A 23,295-nucleotide genomic window follows, 5' to 3' on the forward strand; every position below is an offset into this window, starting at 1 on the left:
AACTACCCCCTTTTGTCTGGGAATGTTGTCTCCCACTTTCTAAAAATAGACCATGACTCATCCTTTCTTAAGAATACAATTCCAAGAAAAGAATGGGTTGGAATCTATTTTTAGAAACGGTGAGACAACATTCCCAGACAAAAAAGGGGGGTAGTTAATTTTTATCATGTCTAGAAGACATGATAAAAATTAACAAAAAGTTTTTTTTTTTTTTTTTTTTTTTTTTTCATCTCAGAATTTTTTTTTCTCAGCTCTGAGAATTTTTTCCCAGTCCACTCGATGATCAAAACAAGACTTCCAAATTGTTTCTAGAAAGAACTCTCACTTAGCTATTTAAACCACTCCAGTTTCAGCTTCAGATCAGTCTGTGCTGGTCAGTCCACCTGGATATAGGCTTTTGGATACAAGAATGGTTTTTCTCAACTCGCAGAAATTTGTTTCCAGCCGACTCGTTTTCACTTTCCCATTCAACTCGTCTCTTATCTATAAAAACATTCCGAGTTTCAATTCAGTTCGGAACGGGCTGTTGGAGATGCAACACAAGATCATTCTCGTCCAAACCTGAGAAATACTTACCTATTAGGAAGATAAAGATACGTAAAAGAATAAGCTGTTACGTTATTATTGATTCCATCTCCTTTTTAGCTTCTTCTCGCATGTGTTTCCGTACTTTGCAATTTTCATAGAACGTTTAATGATGGTATAGGAAGGATTAAAGAGTCGATACGGGAAATACTTTCGGAAGAATCGTTTTAACTTTCTTGAGCAACTATCTAATGATCGAGGGAAAAGTGGGCCGGCAATAACCCAAGCCAAAAATTCATACAAATACCGATTACGTTGATCCCATATATTGGACGATGCCATTTTCTTTTCTGCATAGTGTCGTCGAAGATCTGTTTCGTTCAGAAGTTTTAAAATTTCGTTTGCTATTAAGTCAGTTTCAAGAATGACAAGAATAAATAAAGGCATCTCTTCATATTCATAACGATCTATAACTATTTTTCTAAGTTTTTTTAGGTCATTTAATGTAAGAAGAGGACCTTGACACCTTTTAATATGAATTTGTTTCGGGCGCTCCCTTTTTTCACCGAGCAAACGATACAAAAACACGATTTTATTTTTTATTTTATTATACGATTTCCTCTTTTCCTCAGTCAGATACTTTTCATATTGGTCTAATGCTGTTTTATAATAATACTTTATACCGTCACCATGGTTTCGATACCATTCATAGATTCATTAAAATAAAATTCATACTTAGCTCGTGTTCGTTCCGAAACATTCATACGTTTAATAATGTTTTGACATTCCTCCATTGTCGGACATTGTTTGAATAGTGTGTTGTCAGGCTTATGTCTATGTTTAGGAAGACCATTATCCCAACATTTCCATCGTCTCATTCGTTGGTATTCATTTTCTTTGAATCGGACGTTTGGATCTTTTCGCCTTTCTCGTTTTCTCCATCGATTTGCTTCTTTTACTCGTTACAGTGACCAATAATGTTTCAAATATACTTTTCTTTTTCTTTTCCTTTCAGATAATGTTGTAGATTCCTCAGTATTCATCTTGATTCCTACCCTTCATTATTAATAATTATCTATTATTTTTCACTTCGTCTTATATTTTTTAATCTAATCCTATTTTGGTACCTAAAAATTAAATTGATTAAAAAAATATAAGAATTCCATAAAACTTTTAAAATTTCCTGGACCGTAAAATAAAAGAAATCCTAAACTCCTTACCTTTTAAATCTAGTGTGTCTCATAGGACAAACCGGTTTGTATTATGAGACACACTAGATTTAAAAGGTAAGGAATTTAGGATCTTTTTTATTTTACTAAAAATTGATAAAAAAGGTTTATACTAGAAGGTTTCAAAATTGTATTAATGATATTAAATTATTATTAATGATTTTTTGAATGGGTGCCAGGATCAGGAGATATTGATAAAGAAATAACTTAATCAATAATATATATGTCTGAAAGATAAATACCATGAAGGGGGGCATAGTTTTATAATGGCTAGCTTGCTATGTTTAATAATAAATCATGTAAATGGTCAAGCAAATCACTTATGTAATGACAAATAAATAGTAAAGCTGGACAGTATGAAGGAAAGGCATAAACTTACCCCACTTGTAATCAAAGATTTGAAAAGGATGGAATACGTCATCTTCTTTAAGTTGAAGAGATTCAAACCGTTATGTTCCACCTTGAACAGCACGCATAGATTGGAAATCTGAATATTGTTATCAATAACAAGGATCTTGTGTTGCATCTCCAACAGCCCGTTCCGAACTGAATTGAAACTCGGAATGTTTTTATAGATAAGAGACGAGTTGAATGGGAAAGTGAAAACGAGTCGGCTGGAAACAAATTTCTGCGAGTTGAGAAAAACCATTCTTGTATCCAAAAGCCTATATCCAGGTGGACTGCCCAGCACAGACTGATCTGAAGCTGAAACTGGAGTGGTTTAAATAGCTAAGTGAGAGTTCTTTCTAGAAACAATTTGGAAGTCTTGTTTTGATCATCAAGTGGACTGTGAAAAAATTCTCAGAGCTGAGAAAAAAAAAATTCTGAGATGGAAAAAAAAAAAAAACTTTTTGTTAATTTTTATCATGTCTTCTAGACATGATAAAAATTAACTACCCCCCTTTTTTGTCTGGGAATGTTGTCTCACCGTTTCTAAAAAGAGATTCCAACCCATTCTTTTCTTGGAATTGTATTCTTAAGAAAGGATGAGTCATGGTCTATTTTTAGAAAGTGGGAGACAACATTCCCAGACAAAAGGGGGTAGTTAATTTTTATCATGTCTAGAAGACATGATAAAAATTAACAAAAAGTTTTTTTTTTTTTTCATCAGAATTTTTTTCTGAGCTCTGAGAATTTTTTCCCAGTCGACTCAATGATCAAAATAAGACTTCTAAATTGTTTCTAGAAAGAACTCTCACTTAGCTATTTAAACCACTCGTGTTTCAGCTTCCAATCACTCTGTGCGGGGCACTCAACGTGGATACACGCTTCTATCTCTCCTGGAAAAAGCTTCTGTGAAGGTATGTTAACATTTTTTCTTCCACTCTTTTGTGTTTTTGCTTCTCTGACAGGTTTTTCCCCTTCTAGCCGATGTTATTATCCTATTCTATTGATGGTATTTACTATGTTGTTGACTTGTTTACGTTTAAAATATTTTGCGGGGTGAGATTTGAGAGACCAGCTCAATAGATTTGCTTTACCATTTTGTTGATATTGTTTACCACGTTGTTTATTTGTGGACCGTTTCAATTTCTAAGAAAACCATTGCCCAGCCGACTCGATGGATGAGTCCTTACCCATTTATTCTCTTCGGAATTTCACTTTAGACGGGCTGTTCATTTAGCCTTCTTTAACTGTTTTTTGGAACCCAAGCGTATGTTGTTGTTTTCCCGAATTTTGAAGAAGAAAATAGTTTCCAACCTATTTTAAAATCCTTTCTAACTTTTTGAAAGAAGATGCGTTTGTAGGTTGTGAGACTAGATACCCTTTTCCATGTTGGAAGAAAAGCGGAACGGCTCTTCTTTTTAACCCGAAACCGACCCCAGTCGAATCTGTCTGCCTTTTCAACCTCTCTAGAGTCCACTCGACAGGTTGTGGGATTTGATGCCCCTTTCCCTCTTGAAAGAAAAATAGTACGAATATTGTTTCCATCCCGAAAGAAGAATAATCTCCCTCCCATTGAATCCATCTTCCTTTCCAATCTCTCTAGGGTCAGCTCGATTGGTTTCGGGACTCGATGTCAATTGTAAATCCTATCATTTTTGAGATTTTGGGGTTGTAATAGTATCTTCAGAATTCCTAGGAGGAGCTAGGGATGACAGGTCTCCCTGCGTCTTACCGTAGTCAACTGTAAAACCCATACATTTCGAGGTTCGTGGTTGTAACAGTATAATCACACAGTTGGTCACAAAAGTATTCGAACACCGGCACCCATTCAGAAAATTTACTTTTCCGTTGAGAAACAAAATTGTCTCCAGAGTCTATCTTGGTTCGATAGAAAAAAAAAACAAAAGAATGGCTCATGTCCAAAATTGGCTAGGTGCATGAAACAAAATACAACATGACCTATCTGGGTGAGATGGGAAACAAAATGGCTGCTCACGTGATCCATTATTGCGCTCATAGAAAACGCAAAGTGTGGCTGCGGCTCGTCTCGGTTCGCGAAGAGTGAAAACCCAAAACGGTCTGCAGTGTCTATCTTTGTTGGATGAGAAAACAAAAGGATGGCTCATGTCCAATTTATTTAGGTGTGGGAAAAAATATAACGTGACCTATCTGGATGAGATGTCTCCAGCGATCCAGTATAGACTTTTTCCCCATCTGCAATAGGTGACATCTATAAACAATTTCATTGAAATCTCCTCGAAATATAAGAAACAGCTAGCTCGTGAAATTGTAAGGTATTCTCCAAAAATTCCACTTCTTGAAGAAGGAAAAACATCCTAGCTGCAGATGAGGTAGAGAGAGGGAAAAAGCATGTTGCACCATGGAGAACCCGCACGGTTCTGAACAGAAAACGTGGAATGCTTTTATAGAAAAGAGTTGAAAGTGAAAGTAAAAGCCGATTGGAAATTTTTCACTTGGTTGCCGACTGGGAAAAAATTTTCAGAGCTCAGAAAAAAAATTCTGAGACGTAAAAAAAAAAAAAAAAAAAAAAAAAAAAAAAAAAAAAAAAAAACTTTTTGTTAATTTTTATCATCTCTTCTAGACATGATAAAAATTAACCCTACCCCCCTTTTGTGTGGGAATGTTGTCTCACTGTTTCTAAAAATAGACCATGACTCATTCTAGGAATTATATGTTTTAGAAAGGATGAGTCATAGTCTTTGGGCTTCTCCATTCCAAAGTAAACAAAGTGAAGACATCAAATTAATAGAAAAAAAGAAAGAGTTTTTTTTTTTTTTTTTTTTTCAGCCCTGGAAATATTTTTCCCATTCAACAGCCAAGAAATATTTCCAGCCAATACAATTTCATTTTTACTTTCACTTTCAATTCATTTCTTATATCTATAAGAACATTTCATGTTTCTGTTCAGATCAGTGTGGGTTGTTCAAGATGCAGCAGCTCTACTCCATCCCACAACCAGGAAAAAAATGTTCTTTGATGATGAATTCTTTTGGCTTTCGAAAACAATGATGACATGATGATTGTAATACATTTCTGTTCTCATGTCCCATGATTGAACTCAGAATTATTTCCAGAACTCTCAGAAATTTTCCTAGTCAGCTCGATGAACCAAATTTCGTATATTTATTTCTTAAGCCAGTCGAGTTTCGACTTCCCATCCGACTTCCCATTCAACCTAGACACACATTCCCTGAGCTCTAAGAAAATGTTTCCCAGCCCCCTCAATCGCTGAAATGGATTAAAAATAAATTCTTTCATACATTTTTAAACCTCAAGAGTGTTAGCTGTCATGGAAAGAGCCTTTTTTTTCCCTGAGCTCTGAGAACATGTTTCCCAGCAGACTCAATCGCTGAAATGGATTAAAAATAAATTCTTTCATACATTTTTAAAGCTCAAGAGTGTTAGGTATCATGGAAAGAGCTTTTTCTTTTCACAGCCCACTCAATCGCTGAAATGGATTAAAAATAAATTCTTTCATACATGTTTAAAGCTCAAGCGTGTTAGCTGTCATGGAAAGAGCCTTTTTTATCCCAGCCCACTCAATCGCTGAAACGGATCAAAAATAAATTCTTTCATACATTTGTTTAAACCTCAAGACTGTTAGCTGTCATGGAAACTGAAATTTATGTCACGGTTTGTGTGTCACACGTCGTCAACGGTATGATTTGAGGTGAAAATTGAAAACCTGGTATGAAAAATCTCTTTAACTTCACTTTAGAAGAAGATGTGGGATAGAGAGATTTCGTCATGGGAAAATGTCTTTCAATATCATGTCATCTCCTTTCAAATAGGATTGAAGGATTTTTCTTAAACTATGTTGAAATCTTGATGCATAAATTGATGCATATATATTATATAATATATTATATAATATATATATTATATAAATATTTCCAGCCAATACAAATTCATTTTTACTTTCACTTTCAATTCATTTCTTATATCTATAAGAACATTTCATGTTTCTGTTCAGATCAGTGTGGGTTGTTCAAGATGCAGCAACTCTACTCCATCCCACAACCAGGAAAAAAATGTTCTTTGATGATGAATTCTTTTGGCTTTCGAAAACAATGATGACATGATGATTGTAATACATTTCTGTTCTCATGTCCCATGATTGAACTCAGAATTATTTCCAGAACTCTCAGAAATTTTCCTAGTCAGCTCGATGAACCAAATTTCGTATATTTATTTTTTAAGCCACTCGAGTTTCGACATCCCATCCGACTTCCCATTCAACCTAGACACACATTCCCTGAGCTCTAAGAAAATGTTTCCCAGCCCACTCAATAGCTGAAATGGATTAAAAATAAATTCGTTCCTATATTTTTAAAGCTCAAGCATGTTAGCTCTCATGAAAAGGGCCTTTTTTCCCCCAGCCCACTCAATAGCTGAAATGAATTAAAAACAAATTCTTTCATACATTTTTAAAGCTCAAGCGTGTTAGCTGTCATAGAAACTGAAATTTATGTCATGGTTTGTGTCTCACACGTCGTCAACGGTAGGGTTTGAGGTGTCTTTCAATATCATGACATCTCCTTTCAAATAGGACTTTTCTTAAACTATGTTGAAATCTTTTTGCATCCAAACCACGGATGGGAAATTCTGATTCATGGATGGATCATCCAATTTCGATAGAACCTGATAAACGGTTGCTGATGAAATCCAAACGAGGGATCCTAGCTTTTCAAAAGGGAGACATTTTTCCCTAAACAGAAGAATGATTTCTATTCTGTGAGACATTAAAAAGTGGAAAGAAACTTGTGTTCACAGAAGCTCTTTCTAGAAGAATGTTCCTGGGTCCAGATGAGATAGAGAAAGAGAAAAAGCATGCTGCCCCTTGGATAGCCCGCACGGTTCTGAATAGGAAACGTGGAATACTTTTATAGAAAAGCGATGAAAGTGAAAGTAAAAGCCAAATCGTCTTGGCTGGAAAATTTTCACTTGGTTGCCGACTGGGAAATAATTTTCAGAGCTCAGAAAAAAAAATCTGAGATGAAAAAAAAAAAAACTTTTTGTTAATTTTTATCATGTTTTCTAGACATGATGAAAATTAACCCTACCCCCCTTTTGTGTGAGAATGTTGTCTCCCTGTTTCTAAAAATAGACCATGACTCATTCTAGGAATTATATGTTTTAGAAAGGATGAGTCATAGTCTTTGGGTTTCTCCATTCCCAAGTAAACAAAGTGAAGACATCAAATTAATAGAAAAAAAGGAAGAGTTTTTTTTTTTCAGCTCTGGAAATATTTTTCCCATTCAACAGCCAAGAAATATTTCCAGCCAATACAATTTCATTTTTACTTTCACTTTCAGTTCATTTCTTATATCTATAAAAACATTTCATATTTCTCTTCAGATCAGTGTGGGTTGTTCAAGATGCAGCAACTCTACTCCATCCCACAACCAGGAAAAAAAAGATGTTCTTTCATGAGGAATTCTTTTGGCTTTCATGCATTCAACCTGGAGACACATTCCCTGAGCTCTGAGAAAATTTTCCGAGCCCCCTCAATCGCTGAAATGGATTAAAAATAAATTCTTTCATACATTTTTAAAGCTCAAGCGTGTTAGGTGTCATGGAAAGAGCCTTTTATCCCCTGAGCTCTAAGAAAATGTTTCCCAGCCCCCTCAATCGCTGAAATGGATTAAAAATAAATATATTATATAATATATATATTATATAATATATATTATAAATACTTTTTGTTCATTTTTATCATGTCTTCAGACATGATAAAAATGAACGACATCTCTCATTTTTCTTTGAAACCTCTCTCAACCTATCTCGTCCTGTTTCTCAAGTAACATTCCTTTCCTGAAAAGCTAATTTCTTTAGAAACCTAAGACAACTCCTTTCCTGAAAAGCTAATTTCTTTAGACACCTAAGACAACAGGTAGAGACATACTTCGAACCAAAAAGAGAGTAGAGATCCTTTTGAATAATGTCGAATAGACTAAACACGAGTAGCCGTTTCCGTTCTGTGCTTTTTCCTAGGGACGATCCACGAAAGGGTCCTGTTTTGTTCACGAAGCGTGGTTCACCCATGAATTAAACACGTAGGCTCGAAACTTTCTAACATCTCTACCTCCACGCTGCAGTTTGAAAGGAAGGTGACCCACCCATCACCCCAGCTATGAAATGAAATGTCAAAATAGTGCACACGTCCTAGAATGAGAACCCTTGTAGACATTTGGGGGCTCTACAGCACAGACTCAACAGAAACAAAACCATAAAACCTTTCATAGATCCCAGAGAGTGGATGCTTAAAAATAAGGTGATGTCTCGTCGATCAAATCAGCTGGAAATAAATGTCTAAGAGCTGTGAAGAATGGATGGCCTACCTTCACAAAAGCTCTTTCTAGGAGGGAAAAGTATGTATCCAAGCAGAATACACAGCACAGACTGATGTTAAGTCGAAACTCGAGTGCTTTCAATACACAAGTATGAATTCGTTCTAATAACCCTTTAGATAGGTCTCATTTGACTCATCGAGTCGAGGGGAAAAATATTTCTATGACGTGTTGCCTTTCCAACAGCCCACACTGTTCTGAACTGAAACGTAGAATGCTTTTATAGATAAGAGAAGAATTGAAAATGAAAGTAAAAAAACGAAATCAGATCGGCTGGGAAAATTTCTGAGCCGAGAAAAAATTCTGAGTCAAAAAAAAAATTATAATAATAATAATAATAACTTTTCCTTTTTTCTTTTTTAATTTGATGTCTTCACTTTTTGACATTCTACAAGGTCAAAAGAGTGAAGACATCAAATCAATAAAGAAAAAGGAAGAGGTTTTTTTTTTTATTTTTTATTTTTTTTTTTTTTATTTTTTTTTTAATCTCAGAATTTTTCCTGAGCTCTGAAAAATTTTTTCCCAGCCGATCCCATTTCGGTTTTTGACTTTCACTTTCAATTCTTCTCTTTTCTATAAAAGTATTCCACGTTTTTGTTCAGAACAGTGTGGGCTGTTGAAAAGGTAACATGTCTCCCTCTCTCTTTACCCAAATCTGGAACCCATGATGATCTTAAGAAGAATTCTTTAAGAATCTCTTACGATTCCTGAATCTTAGACAAGCTGAATGTTTCTTTTTCGTATTTCGAAGCTATTGATGGATCAAAGAAGAAGATTTCAATGGACTGACTTCATCGTTCTAGGATAGAATATTTTTCGAAATCTCTTCCTACTTTCGTCTACACAGAAATGCTTTCAACGAAAGTTAGGTCCTCTTTTACATTTCCTTTTTAAATAGTTGTTCAAAGGGATTTTCGTTCTGCTGATTCAGGTTTCCCGCGCTTCACGCTACCCATCCTCACCCATTCCTAAAGGATCTCAGAGAAAATTGAAAGGGAGATCGCGAAAAAGAAATACCCTCCAGTGAACACAGTTCCAACGACAGTGGATAGATTTTTTCGGTCCTTCCAGAGATATCCCCGGTGACCGATAGGTTGTTCAGCCACATGGGTGTCACGAAAAGGCACACCATGCCTGTTTCCCTCCCTAAAATGTTTCTTCGGAAAAGGGAAAGTTTTTTTCCCACCCCTTTGGAGATTCCTTTTCCGAATCGATACCCAAACCCATGGACCGTGGAAAAACCACGAAAAAAAAAACACCCATGCAGCCAGCTTGAAAGTCAGTCGTTCACGTTTTACAAAATATGAAATGGATTTTATAAAATCATATTGGGATCGTATTCAAAATTGGATCATTCTGTTGTTTTATCAGAATATACCAATATAAGATTGAACAATTCTATTGAATCACATGATTTTGCCTTCTTGAAAGTCATTTGTTAACGTTTCACAAAATATATATCAGTATATGATGGAACCATCATGATCCGTTATCCTGACTGATGGAGTCAGCTGTGGATCACAAGACCTTGCCTTTTTTGAAAAGGATTTGTTAAAGTTTCACAAAATATACAAAATATATATCAGTATACGATTGAAAAAAATCATGATCCGTTATCCTGACTGATGGAGTCAGCTGTGGATCACAGGATCTTGCCTTGTTGAAAACAATTTGTTAAAATTCCACAAAATATATCAGTATACAATGGAACTATCGTGATCCGTTAATTCTGACAAGTCTAGTCAGCTGTGGATCACGAAATCTTGCCTTCTTGAAAGTCATTTGTTAAAGAAGTTTCACAAAATATATCAGTATAGAATGGAATAATCGTGATCCGTTAATCCTGACTGATTGAGTCAGCTCTGGATCACGAGATCTTGCCTTCTTGAAAGTCATTTGTTAAAATTTCACAAAATATATTAGTATACGAGAGAACAGTCGTGATCCGATTATACTGACTGCTCTAGCCAGCTGTGGATCACGAGATCTTGCCTTCTTGAAAAGGATTTGTTAAAGAAGTTTCACAAAATATATCAGTATACGATTGATAAAATCGTGATCCGTTAATCCTGACTAGTCTAGCCAGCTGTGGATCACGAGATCTTGCCTTGTTAAAGTTTCACAAAATATATCACGATGGAACCATCGTGATCCATTGATGCTGACTGCTCTAGCCAGCTATGGATCACGAGATCTTGCCCTGTTGAAAGGGATTTGTTAAAGTTTCACAAAATATATCAGTATACGATTGATAAAATCGTGATCCGTTTTTCCTGACTAATGGAGTCAGCTGTGGATCACGAGATCTTGGCTTCTTGAAAGGAATTTGTTAAAGTTTCACAAAATATATTAGTATAGGATGGAACAATCGTGATCCGATTACACTGACGGGTCTAGCCAGCTGTGGATCACGAGATCTTGGCTTCTTGAAAGGAATTTGTTAAAGTTTCACAAAATATATCAGTATAGGATGGAACAATCGTGATCCGATTACACTGACGGGTCTAGCCAGCTGTGGATCACGAGATCTTGGCTTCTTGAAAGGAATTTGTTAAAGTTTCACAAAATATATCAGTATAGGATGGAACAATCGTGATCCTATTACACTGACGGGTCTAGCCAGCTGTGGATCACGAGATCCTGCTTCTTGAAAGGAATTTGTTAAAGTTTCACAAAATATATCAGTATATGAAATAATAGCATGTTTTCTATAAAAACAGCTATTGAGTAAAACATTTCTAGCCTTGAAAAACAAAAACAGTAGCAGGGGGAAAAATATTACCCTACCTCAAAGTATTGAAAGGAAATAAGAATACATTTCTATAAAATGGGTGACTCAATAAATATTTGTAGTCTATGAAATACAAAAGAGTAAGAAAAAAATGTTCACATACCTTCACAGAAGCTCTTCCCAGGAGAGTGAGAAGCGTGTATCCACGTTGAGTGCACAGCACAGACTGATCTGAAACTGAAACGCGAGTGCTTTAAATACATTAACGAGTTGCTTCTAGAAACCGACTGGGAAAAATTCTCAGAGCTCTGGAAAAATTTTCACACATTAAAAAAAAAAAAAAAAAAAAACCTTTCATTTTCTTTCTTAATTTGATGTCTTCACTTTTTTTATTTCTACACGGTCAAAAGAATGAAGACATCAAATTAAGAAAGAAAAAGGAAGTATATTTTTTTTTTAAATCTTTTTTCAGCTTTGAAAATTTTCTTCCCAATCGTTAACATTTCGTTTTTGGACTTTCAGTTTCAATTCTTGGACCCATGATGTTCTTTTCTTGATGTTCTTGTAGTATATTCCTATACAAATTCACTCCTTTTCCCCAAAAAAGATATCTTTTTTTTAATTTTTTTTTACCTTCCAATTTGTATAGCTATATACTGAAAACAGGCATTAAAGTCAGTTTGTAGTATATTCCTATACAAATTCACTTAATTTCCCAGCAAAAAGATGTCTTTTTTATTTTTTTACCTTCCAATTTGTATAGCTATATGCTGAAAACAGGCTTTAAAGTCCGTTTGTAGTATATTCCTATACAAATTCACTGCCTTCCCATCCGAAAAAAAAAGATGTCTTTTTTTTTATTTTTTTTACCTTCCAATTTGTATAGCTATATGCTGAAAACAGGCTTTAAAGTCCATTTGTAGTATATTCCTATACAAATTCACTGCCTTCCCTCCCCCGAAAAAAAAAGATGTCTTTTTTTATTTTTCTTTTACCTTCCAATTTGTATAGCTATATACTGAAAACAGGCCTTAAATTCCGTTTGTAGTATATTCCTATACAAATTTACTCCCTTTTCCCCAAAAAGATGTCTTTTTTTAAATTTTACCTTCAAATTTGTATAGCTACATACTGAGAACAGACGTTCAAGTCCGTTTGTAGTATATTGGTATACATGGTCTATTTTTAGAAAGGGTGAGACAACATTCCCAGACAAAAGGGGGTAGAGTTAATTTTTATCATGTCTAGAAGACATGATAAAAATTAACAAATTTTTTTTTTTTTTTTTTTTTTTTTTTTTTTTTTTTTTTTTACATCTCAGAATTTTTTTCTGAGCTCTGAAAATTTATTCCCAGCCGGCAACCAAGTGAAAATTCTCCAGCCAAGACGATTGGCCTTTTACTTTCACTTTCAACACTTTCTATAAAAGTATTCTACGTTTTCTGTTCAGAACTGTGCGGGCTGTCCAAGGTGCAGCATGCTTTTTCTCTCTCTACCTCATCTGGACCCAGGACCACTCTTCTAGAAAGAGCTTCTGTGAACACAAGCTTTTTTCCAATTTTTGACGTCTCACAGAATAGAAATCATTCCTCCGTTTAGGGGAAAATGTTTCCCATTTGAAAAGCTAGGACCCCTCGTTTGGATCTCATCAGCAACCGTTTATCAGGGTCTAGCGAAATTGGATGATCCATCCATGGATCAGAATTTCCCATCCGTGGGTTTTATGCATCAAGATGTCAACATAGTTTAAGAAAAATCCTTCAATCCTATTTGAAAGGAGATGACATGATATTGAAAGACATTTTCCCAAGACGGACATTGAAAGACATTTTCCCATGACGAAATCTCTCTATCCCACATCTTCTTCTAAAGTGAAGTTAAAGAGATTTTTCATACCGGATTTTCAATTTTCACCTCAAATCATACCGTTGACGACGTGTGACACACAAACCGTGACATAAATTTCAGTTTCCATGACAGCTAACAGTCTTGAGGTTTAAACAAATGTATGAAAGAATTTATTTTTGATCCGTTTCAGCGATTGAGTGGGCTGGGATAAAAAAGGCTCTTTCCATGACAGCTAACACGCTTGAGCTTTAAAAATGTATGAAAGAATTTATTTTTAATCCATTTCAGCGATTGAGGGGGCTGGGAAACATTTTCTTAGAGCTCAGGGGGAAAAAAAGGCTCTTTCCATGATACCTAACACGTTTGAGCTTTAAAAATGTATGAAAGAATTTATTTTTAATCCATTTCAGCGATTGAGGGGGCTGGGAAACATTTTCTTAGAGCTCAGGGGAAAAAAGGCTCTTTCCATGACACCTAACACGCTTGAGCTTTAAAAATGTATGAAAGAATTTATTTTTAATCCATTTCAGCGATTGAGTAGGCTCGGAAAATTTTCTTAGAGCTCAGGGAATGTGTCTCCAGGTTGAATGCATGAAAGCCAAAAGAATTCCTCATGAAAGAACATCTTTTTTTTCCTGGTTGTGGGATGGAGTAGAGTTGCTGCATCTTGAACAACCGACACTGATCTGAAGAGAAATATGAAATGTTTTTATAGATATAAGAAACGAACTGAAAGTGAAAGTAAAAATGAAATTGTATTGACTGGAAATATTTGTTGGCTGTTGAATGGGAAAAATATTTCCAGAGCTGAAAAAAAAAAAAAAAAAAAAAAAAAAAAAAAAAAACTCTTCCTTTTTTTTCTATTAATTTGATGTCTTCACTTTGTTTACTTTGGAATGGAGAAACCCAAAGACTATGACTCATCCTTTCTAAAACATATAATTCCTAGAATGAGTCATGGTCTATTTTTAAAACAGGGAGACAACATTCTCACACAAAAGGGGGGTAGGGTTAATTTTTATCATGTCTAGAAAACATGATAAAAATTAACAAAAAGTTTTTTTTTTTTTTTTACATTTCAGATTTTTTTTTCTGAGCTCTGAAAATTTTTTCCCAGTCGGCAACCAAGTGAAAATTTTCCAGCCAAGACGATTTGGCTTTTACTTTCACTTTCATCGCCTTTCTATGAAAGTATTCCACGTTTTCTATTCAGAACCGTGCGGGCTATCCAAGGGGCAGCATGCTTTTTCTCTTTCTCTATCTCATATGGACCCAGGAACATTCTTCTAGAAAGAGCTTCTGTGAACACAAGTTACTTTCCACTTTTTAATGTCTCACAGAATAGAAATAATTCTTCTGTTTAGGGAAAAATGTTTCCCTTTTGAAAAGCTAGGACCCCTCGTTTGGATTTCATCAGCAACCGTTTATCAGGTTCTAGCGAAATTGGATGATCCATCCATGAATCAGAATATCCCATCGGTGGTTTCGATGCAAAAAGATTTCAACATAGTTTAAGAAAAATCCTATTTGAAAGGAGATGTCATGATATTGAAAGACACCTCAAACCATACCGTTGACGACGTGTGAGACACAAACCATGACATAAATTTCAGTTTCTATGACAGCTAACACGCTTGAGCTTTAAAAATGTATGAAAGAAGTTATTTTTTATCCATTTCAGCGATTGAGTGGGCTGGGGTAAAAAAAGGCCCTTTCCATGACAGCTAACACGCTTGAGCTTTAAAAATATATGAAAGAATTTGTTTTTAATCCATTTCAGCGATTGAGTGGACTGGGAAACATTTTCTTAGAGCTCAGGGGAAAAAAAGGCTCTTTCCATGAGAACTAACACTCTTGAGGTTTAAAAATGTATGAAAGAATTTGTTTTTAATTCATTTCAGCTATTGAGTGGGCTGGGGAAAAAAAGGCCCTTTTCATGAGAGCTAACATGCTTGAGCTTTAAAAATATAGGAACGAATTCAGTTTTAATCCATTTCAGCGATTGAGTGGGCTGGGAAACATTTTCTTAGAGCTCAGGAAAAAAAAGGCCCTTTTCATGAGAGCTAACATGCTTGAGCTTTAAAAATATAGGAACGAATTTATTTTTAATCCATTTCAGCGATTGAGTGGGCTGCGAAACATTTTCTTAGAGCTCAGGGAATGTGTGTCTAGGTTGAATGCACAGCACACACGGATGGGAAGTCGAAACTCGAGTGGCTTAAAAAATAAATATACGAAATTTGGTTCATCGAGCTGACTAGGAAAAATTCTCAGAGTTCTGGAAATAATTCTGAGTTCAATCATGGAACATGAGAACAGAAATGTATTACAATCATCATGTCATCATTGTTTTCGAAAGCCAAAAGAATTCATCATGAAAGAACATCTTTTTTCCTCGTTGTGGGATGGAGTAGAGTTGCTGCATCTTGAACAAACCACACTGATCTGAACAGAAACATGAAATGTTCTTATAGATATAAGAAATGAATTGAAAGTGAAAGTAAAAATGAAATTGTATTGGCTGGAAATATTTCTTGGCTGTTGAATGGGAAAAATATTTCCAGGGCTGAAAAAAAAAAAAAAAAAAACTCTTCCTTTTTTCCTATTAATTTGATGTCTTCACTTTGTTTACTATGGAATGGAGAAACCCAAAACCATGACTCATCCTTTCTAAAACATATAATTCCTAGAATGAGTCATGGTCTATTTTTAGAAACAGTGAGACAACATTCCCACACAAAAGGGGGGTAGGGTTAATTTTTATCAAGTTTAGAAGACATGATAAAAATTAACAAAACGGTTTTTTTTTTTTTTTTTTTTACATCTCATAATTTTTTTTCTGAGCTCTGAAAATTTTTTCCCAGTCGGCAACCAAGTGAAAAATTTCCAATCGGCTTTTACTTTCACTTTCAACTCTTTTCTATAAAAGCATTCCACGTTTTCTGTTCAGAACCGTGCGGGCTCTCCATGGTGCAACATGCTTTTTCTCTCTCTACCTCATCTGCAGCTCTATGACAGCTAACACGCTTGAGCTTTAAAAATGTATGAAAGAAGTTATTTTTAATCCATTTCAGCGATTGAGTGGGCTGGGGAAAAAAAGGCCCTTTCCATGACAGCTAACACGCTTGAGCTTTAAAAATGTATGAAAGAATTTGTTTTTAATCCATTTCAGCGCTTGAGTCTGCTGGGAAACATTTTCTCAGAGCTCAGGGGAAAAAAGGCTCTTTCCATGACAGCTAACGCTCTTGAGGTTTAAAAATGTATGAAAGAATTTATTTTTAATCCATTTCAGCGATTGAGTCTACTGGGAAACATTTTCTTAGAGCTCAGGGAAAAAAAGGTTCTTTCCATGACAGCTAACACTCTTGAGGTTTAAAAATGTATGAAAGAATTTATTTTTAATCCATTTCAGCGATTGAGTCTACTGGGAAACATTTTCTTAGAGCTCAGGGAAAAAAAGGCTCTTTCCATGACAGCTAACACTCTTGAGGTTTAAAAATGTATGAAAGAATTTATTTTTAATCCATTTCAGCGATTGAGTGGGCTGCGAAACATTTTCTTAGAGCTCAGGGAATGTGTCTCCAGGTTGAATGCACAGCACACACGGATGGGAAGTCGAAACTCGAGTGGCTTAAAAAATAAATATACGAAATTTGGTTCATCGAGCTGACTAGGAAAAATTTTCAGAGTTCTGGAAATAATTCTGAGTTCAAGCATGGGACATGAGAACCGAAATGTATTACAATCATCATGTCATCATTGTTTTCGAAAGCCAAAAGAACATCTCATGAAAGAACATCTTTTTTTCCTGGTTGTGGGATGGAGTAGAGTTCCTGCATCTTGAACAACCCACACTGATCTGAACAGAAACATGAAATGTTCTTATAGATATAAGAAATGAATTGAAAGTGAAAGTAAAAATGAAATTTTATTGGCTGGAAATATTTCTTGGCTGTTGAATGGGAAAAATATTTCCAGAGCTATAAAAAAAAAAAAAAAGACTCTTCCTTTTTTTTCTATTAATTTGATGTCTTCACTTTGTTTACTTTGGAATGGAGAAACCCAAAGACTATGACTCTCATCCTTTCTAAAACATATAATTCCTGGAATGAGTCATGGTCTATTTTTAGAAACAGTGAGACAACATTCCCACACAAAAGGGGGGTAGGGTTAATTTTTATCATGTCTAGAAGACATGATAAAAATTAACAAAAAGTTTTTTTTTTTTTTTTTTTTTTACGTCTCAGAATTTTTTTTCTGAGCTCTGAAAATTTTTTCCCAGTCGGCAACCAAGTGAAAAATTTCCAATCGGATTTTACTTTCACTTTCAACTCTTTTCTATAAAAGCATTCCACGTTTTCTGTTCAGAACCGTGCGGGTTCTCCATGGTGCAACATGCTTTTTCTCTCTCTCTACCTCATCTTCAGCTAGGATGTTTTTCCTTCTTCAAGAAGTGGAATATTTGGAGAATACCTTACAATTTCACGAGCTAGCTGTTTCTTATATTTCGAGGAGATTTCAATGAAATTGTTTATAGATGTCACCTATTGCAGATGGGGAAAACGTCTATACTGGATCGCTGGAGACATCTCATCCAGATAGGTCACGTTATATTTTTTCCCACACCTAAATAAATTGGACATGAGCCATCCTTTTGTTTTCTCATCCAACAAAGATAGACACTGCAGACCGTTTTGGGTTTTCACTCTTCGCGAACCGAGACGAGCCGCAGCCACACTTTGCGTTTTCTATGAGCGCAATAATGGATCACGTGAGCAGCCATTTTGTTTCCCATCTCACCCAGATAGGTCATGTTGTATTTTGTTTCATGCACCTAGCCAATTTTGGACATGAGCCATCCTTTTGTTTTTTTTTTCTATCGAACCAAGATAGACTCTGGAGACAATTTTGTTTCTCAACGGAAAAGTAAATTTTCTGAATGGGTGCCGGTGTTCGAATACTTTTGTGACCGACTGTACACCTAACACCTCGTCCACAATCTTCTATACAATTCATTAAAGATAGTTCCTGAAACATAACTGACTTAAGAGAAACATGCATACTTCTAATTTATGCATAATAATTTGACAAACATTGATTTCAGGTAAAGAGCTACATGTATTATATCAAAGAAAGAATGAATAAATGTAATTTGCCATTATCCTACAAATACTTAAAAGCATTTACATTAAAAAAATGAATTATTCATAATGGTAGCAAATTTTTAATGAAAAACAAAACAAGAGTTGAAAACTTAATGCAGTTTTTGTCAATATTTTACTCTCTTAAAATTTATATAAATGTATAGAAACTTGAAATGCATACCGCATTTGGCTGGAAAACTTGTGGTATTGTGCTGCACTCTAGGGAAAGGGAAAAAGTATACAATGAAGCAATCGTAAGAATAAAAGATATTTGCATATTATTGAAACCACCTTAATAAAAGTTACCTAATTTTCAAAAATGTGCCAAACTCTGGCAACGATTATGTATCAAAATTTTTCAGGTAACATGCTCATGACAATTTTTCATTCAAGCAATGTCACCATTTTCATACGTGTTTCTTATGTTGTATTTCAAGTTCCAATGGATTTTAGATACGAATAGTTGTTTTAGATTAATTTCAGATTTAAATTACTGCTTGTGGAGCTTACCATCAAAAGACGAAGCTGTGTTAAAAGTTCTGCAGGAATAGAACATTTTAGTACAAAAATTTCTAATGGAAACAACTATGAGATGAATTTGGTACATAGACAAGGCATGCAGTATCAAGTTTATGTAATTCTCTGATTTTTTTTTCAAGTGAAAACAGATCACTTGGCACAAGTGCTAAAAAATTAGACAAAAAATTTGTGGAAAATGTTTTTTTTAAACTATCATATAATTTTTATTTAATAATTCAAATTAGTATTTTAAAATTTGTTAAATGTTTTTTCCTTTGATATGTTGATAACATTTTGCCAACTTAGATAAATATTGATAATTTGGTTATGCTAAAAGCAAGCTGGAAAAACAACGTACTTCTCCTGATAAGTATTTTTCTCTTTTCATTTATAAAGACCACCAAACTGATCCAGGTGTTTGTGTTAATACGTAAGTACCAAAAAATATTGAAGAATGCACAATCAAAGATGGCAACCAGTATGGTAAAAGATATAATTAATATATGCAATGAAAGAAATCTTATTAAAAGAAGACTTTCATTATCAGCAGAGAAGCATGACACAGTTACAGTAAAGAAATTAAGCTTTTGTTTCTGCACTTGTAGCTTTTAATAGCCAAAAATTGTTTTTTGATATTTTATGAAATAAATAAATCTGAATATAACTGATATCAAATGAGAATGGGTCCAAACTTTCACTTAAGAAGCAGAAAGTGTACTGTAAATGCACAATATAATGAGCAGAACACAAAGCATAATACATTGAAAAAATGAAGAAAACACTCATGCAGCCAGCTTTTTCACCTGGATTTAAAAAGAGACTGGGATAGCGGTGTTCAGCAGGCTTATCTGCTTGTAGATAGATGGGCTTATTAATTACTATATAATTCAAGAACTAGTTAATTTTCATATGGTAAACATGCCTACTGTCACTGAAGAATCATGCATTTGCATTAAACAGTAAAAATATAACAAAAATTTGAATTTTAAATTAAACTTACTATTAGAAGAATTAAAACCAAATGCTGTAATTTGAAAATGGGAAAAAAATGTGGTTTATATTTGAAAAAGCAAGGATTTTTGTCTGAAAAGTAAAATATATTTTACACACACCTGTTGCTCTAGATTACTTTGGAGGGAATTTTCTATAGGATAAAGTAAATAAAGTTGTACACATTAAATACATGTTGTACACATTAAAAGAAATATACATGTCTGTATATTTCTTTCGTTCTCAGGACTGGAACAATTCGTTACACCACACTACAACGCAGTAAACACTTGACCGTAAGCTCAGATAAATCATGGGAACTGATGTTTTTTGTTTACATCGACACGCAGTCTCATTGGATATTGATGTAGTTTATCGGACAAGCTCTCCTGGCACGAGAGCAAACCAGCTCCCCATTGCAATTTTGACGTCATCAGTTACCAGAGCGGTAAAGCGTTGCACTTGAATTCGACTTTAGCAGACGACAGCAGGAACGCCTCTTGCGAGCTAACATTTGCAATTTATCAGAGCGTTGCACTTGAATTCGCCCCTTAGTTTAGTTTAAGGGGCGAATTCAAGTGCGACGTTACCAGTCGCAACTGCCTGTTAGCTGGTAAACCTAAGGCTCAGCCTTAGGTAAACCGAATTCAAGTGCGACGCTTTGAAGACACGCCTCTCAAAATGACGTCACGATTATAGCAAATTTTGCGACCAGATCGGAGTGCCCGCAAACTCTCTTAACAGCATTTTTGTAAACAAGATGGCTGAAGTTATATTATTTTGATGACCAGCAAAATCACAATCATGATTAATTTCTGGCGTTTGTAAGATCAGTACAATTCTGTCGAATTATCGGTAATGGTATGATTCGCTTGGCTGTAAGAATTAATGCTAGGAAATGAGGCTTTATTTAAATGTTGCTGGATATTCTATGGAAATTCATGTGTGTATGTGATAGATGCTGTAAGAAAAGCCGAAATATTTTGGGAATTATTGCTTACTTATTAACAGGCATGTATTACTTTCCAGCATAAGTTTTTTACGTATAAGCATTTTCTAATTTCATTTCTAAATTTAGTATTCTATATGCATACAAATAAAACGTTTATTTTTCTAATAGTAATAATTTTATACTATCGAAAGCTTGTAAATATTTGTACTTTTATCATTATCATGAAATAGTTCCTTAGTTGAAATAACCAGAGACTATCTAAAGAAAAATCAGCATTGGAAATAAAAAAGTTCAGCTTAATTTCGTATATTTTCTGTAATCCAACTGTCTTCTGACTTTTATCTATCTTTTTGTATTAAATGTTAATGCTGCTATTATGTGCTGTTGAAAAGATTTCATTCATATTACTGAAATGCTTTTTGCATTGCTGTTAACTGCAGTATAATGCCTGATTTTCACTACTGGTGATAAGAATTATCATACATGTATGTATTTATATTATCACATTAATGCATTAGCTATTAGTTAAAATCCATCTGAAATTATCTCAGAATTTTTTTATTTCTAATATAATGTGTTTCATTAGAAGAGAATATTTGCAAAATCAGAATTGTTTTCTTTCAAACAGATGTCATATAATGTTATAAAGCTAGTGATTAGCTGAGAAATGGATTTTTTTTCATTTTAATCATGCTTTAATGTTCCCCTATCATAGTTGTTTTTGCCATTAATATATGCAGTTATTTATTGTATTTTGTAAATATTTGCATCAACGTTGAATCATAGTTATTTTTCAAGAGCAGTTTAACAAAAATCTTTTTAATTTGACAATTCTGAGAACTTCTTTTTTCCCATCGATTTGAAAGTTTGACCGACATATAATAATGGTCGTAAGTAAATTATATGATTATACTTGAAAGTAAATAACATAGTTAACGAAAATGAGATTTTGGAAAGTTGCCGTCTCATTTTATATAATTGTTAACGGGAAAGCTTTGAGTAGAAATCATATTGCATATGAAGCTTCAATATGATTCATAATTCAGAGAATTTTGAGTCAATGCGTAATGTTCACCTTGCATAATCTTTGCTGCTCTTAAAATTTTGTCAGCCGATGCCTCTAAATTTGACCCCCCAGTGCCAGGCCTCTTTGTATGTAATATTAGATACTTTATTTATGTAATCATGCATAACATTATTTATGTCTGTACTATTTAAAAATACTTTATTAAATTTTCATATATATATATATATATAATTAATTACTGTTTAAGAATATATATTTAAGGTTCTGAATGTATTTTATGTTTTTTCCACATGGAAGTTTTCAGAATGATGATTACACAATTTGCACAATTATGTACAGACAAACACGGAAAGTATACCTGGCGATATTGGTTGAAAGGTTGCCTTAGTTGCATTTTTATGCCAATAGTAGACATACAGATCATTGTCTGCCATTTGATTTCCAGAATTTGCTGTGGTTATAGGTGTTGTTATTTGACTTTATTTTTAAATTATTTTAGTCATTTTCTGCTGCTTTACACTGCATGCTGTGTTATTTAAATTGTTTTATATACAAACTAATATTATATTAATTATAATTATGTTCTAGTGCTTAGAGTTAAGCTTTCTAAAAAGAGATGTAAAATACTTATAACCAGAGATTCTGACAAAATAGATTAAAGAATATTTGTCTTTGAATGTGCAGAATTATAAAGCTCATTTTTTCCATTTGCTCAGATTTTGAAAGACCTGTGAAGCAGCTTTTATGGACAACTATTTTTCTACGTACTTTGGCATAAAACCTGTGTATTTTTATAATAAGAAGAAAATCTCTGGTATTAAATCTTTTAAATATTTTTGATAGAAATATTTTACATTTAATCGTGTGTCTGTAACCATAGTCAAATCTGAATTTTTCTAATGTTTAATGTTTTCAGTTTCAAGCAGGTTTATAAAATTATTTTTAATTTTTGTTGTCTAAGGAATTTTATTATATTCAATTCCCTTATCTCATTAATTAATGGCTGAAATTTTCTTAGGAATAATTTGTATATTTTATTATTAAAACAAAAGTTTAAATTTGAGTTATGCAGTTAAATGATGGTTTTATGTCTGTGCAAAAATATTATGAGTGTATATTGACATTCGTATATTTTAATATAGTATCGGCCTGTACTGTATGGAGTCCCAATGGCACTTGTTTTTGTGACTGTCTATATAGTATGCTTGGTTAGCTTTCAGAAAATAAGTGCTTTTAGGATACTTCCAGATTTTCTTTGACGAAAATTAGAACATCCAAAAAGTTCTATGACCAATGTGTTACCTCTCGAAGATGGCAAGATCATCTATACAGTTTTTTCTTCAGTGTTATTTCATTATCTCTTGATTATTATGTGAAATAAAAGTATTTTTAAAGTGTAATGATCAGTATCATTATACATTGGTCACAATGTGTACTTATTAGTAACATATTGTTGCGTGCGTACGGGTTCGTTATGAAATGAATGCACAAGTCCGATGAAAAATGAACAAAAATTTATTATTATCACAACAAAAATGCTTAAATTTTCTCAAATTACCATGCAGTATTACA

The 23,295-nt window shown here is 34.0% G+C and overlaps 1 long non-coding RNA gene across 1 annotated transcript in view; it reads right to left on the minus strand.

The window, feature by feature from the left end:
• Positions 1-19,987, minus strand: part of LOC118189832 (uncharacterized) — a 49,461-nt gene extending 29,474 nt beyond the window's left edge. The window contains exons 1-2 of the long non-coding RNA XR_015039841.1: positions 19,867-19,987; positions 18,417-18,454 (exon numbers count right to left, since the gene is read on the minus strand). This is a non-coding gene — a long non-coding RNA (uncharacterized LOC118189832). The remainder of the gene's footprint in view (positions 1-18,416; positions 18,455-19,866) is intronic.
• Positions 19,988-23,295: the final 3,308 nt, after the last annotated feature.

Source organism: Stegodyphus dumicola, chromosome 2 (assembly GCF_044657685.1).
Source record: "Stegodyphus dumicola isolate Sdum_Otavi_A_Nest chromosome 2, ASM4465768v1".
Classification (NCBI taxonomy): domain Eukaryota; kingdom Metazoa; phylum Arthropoda; class Arachnida; order Araneae; family Eresidae; genus Stegodyphus; species Stegodyphus dumicola.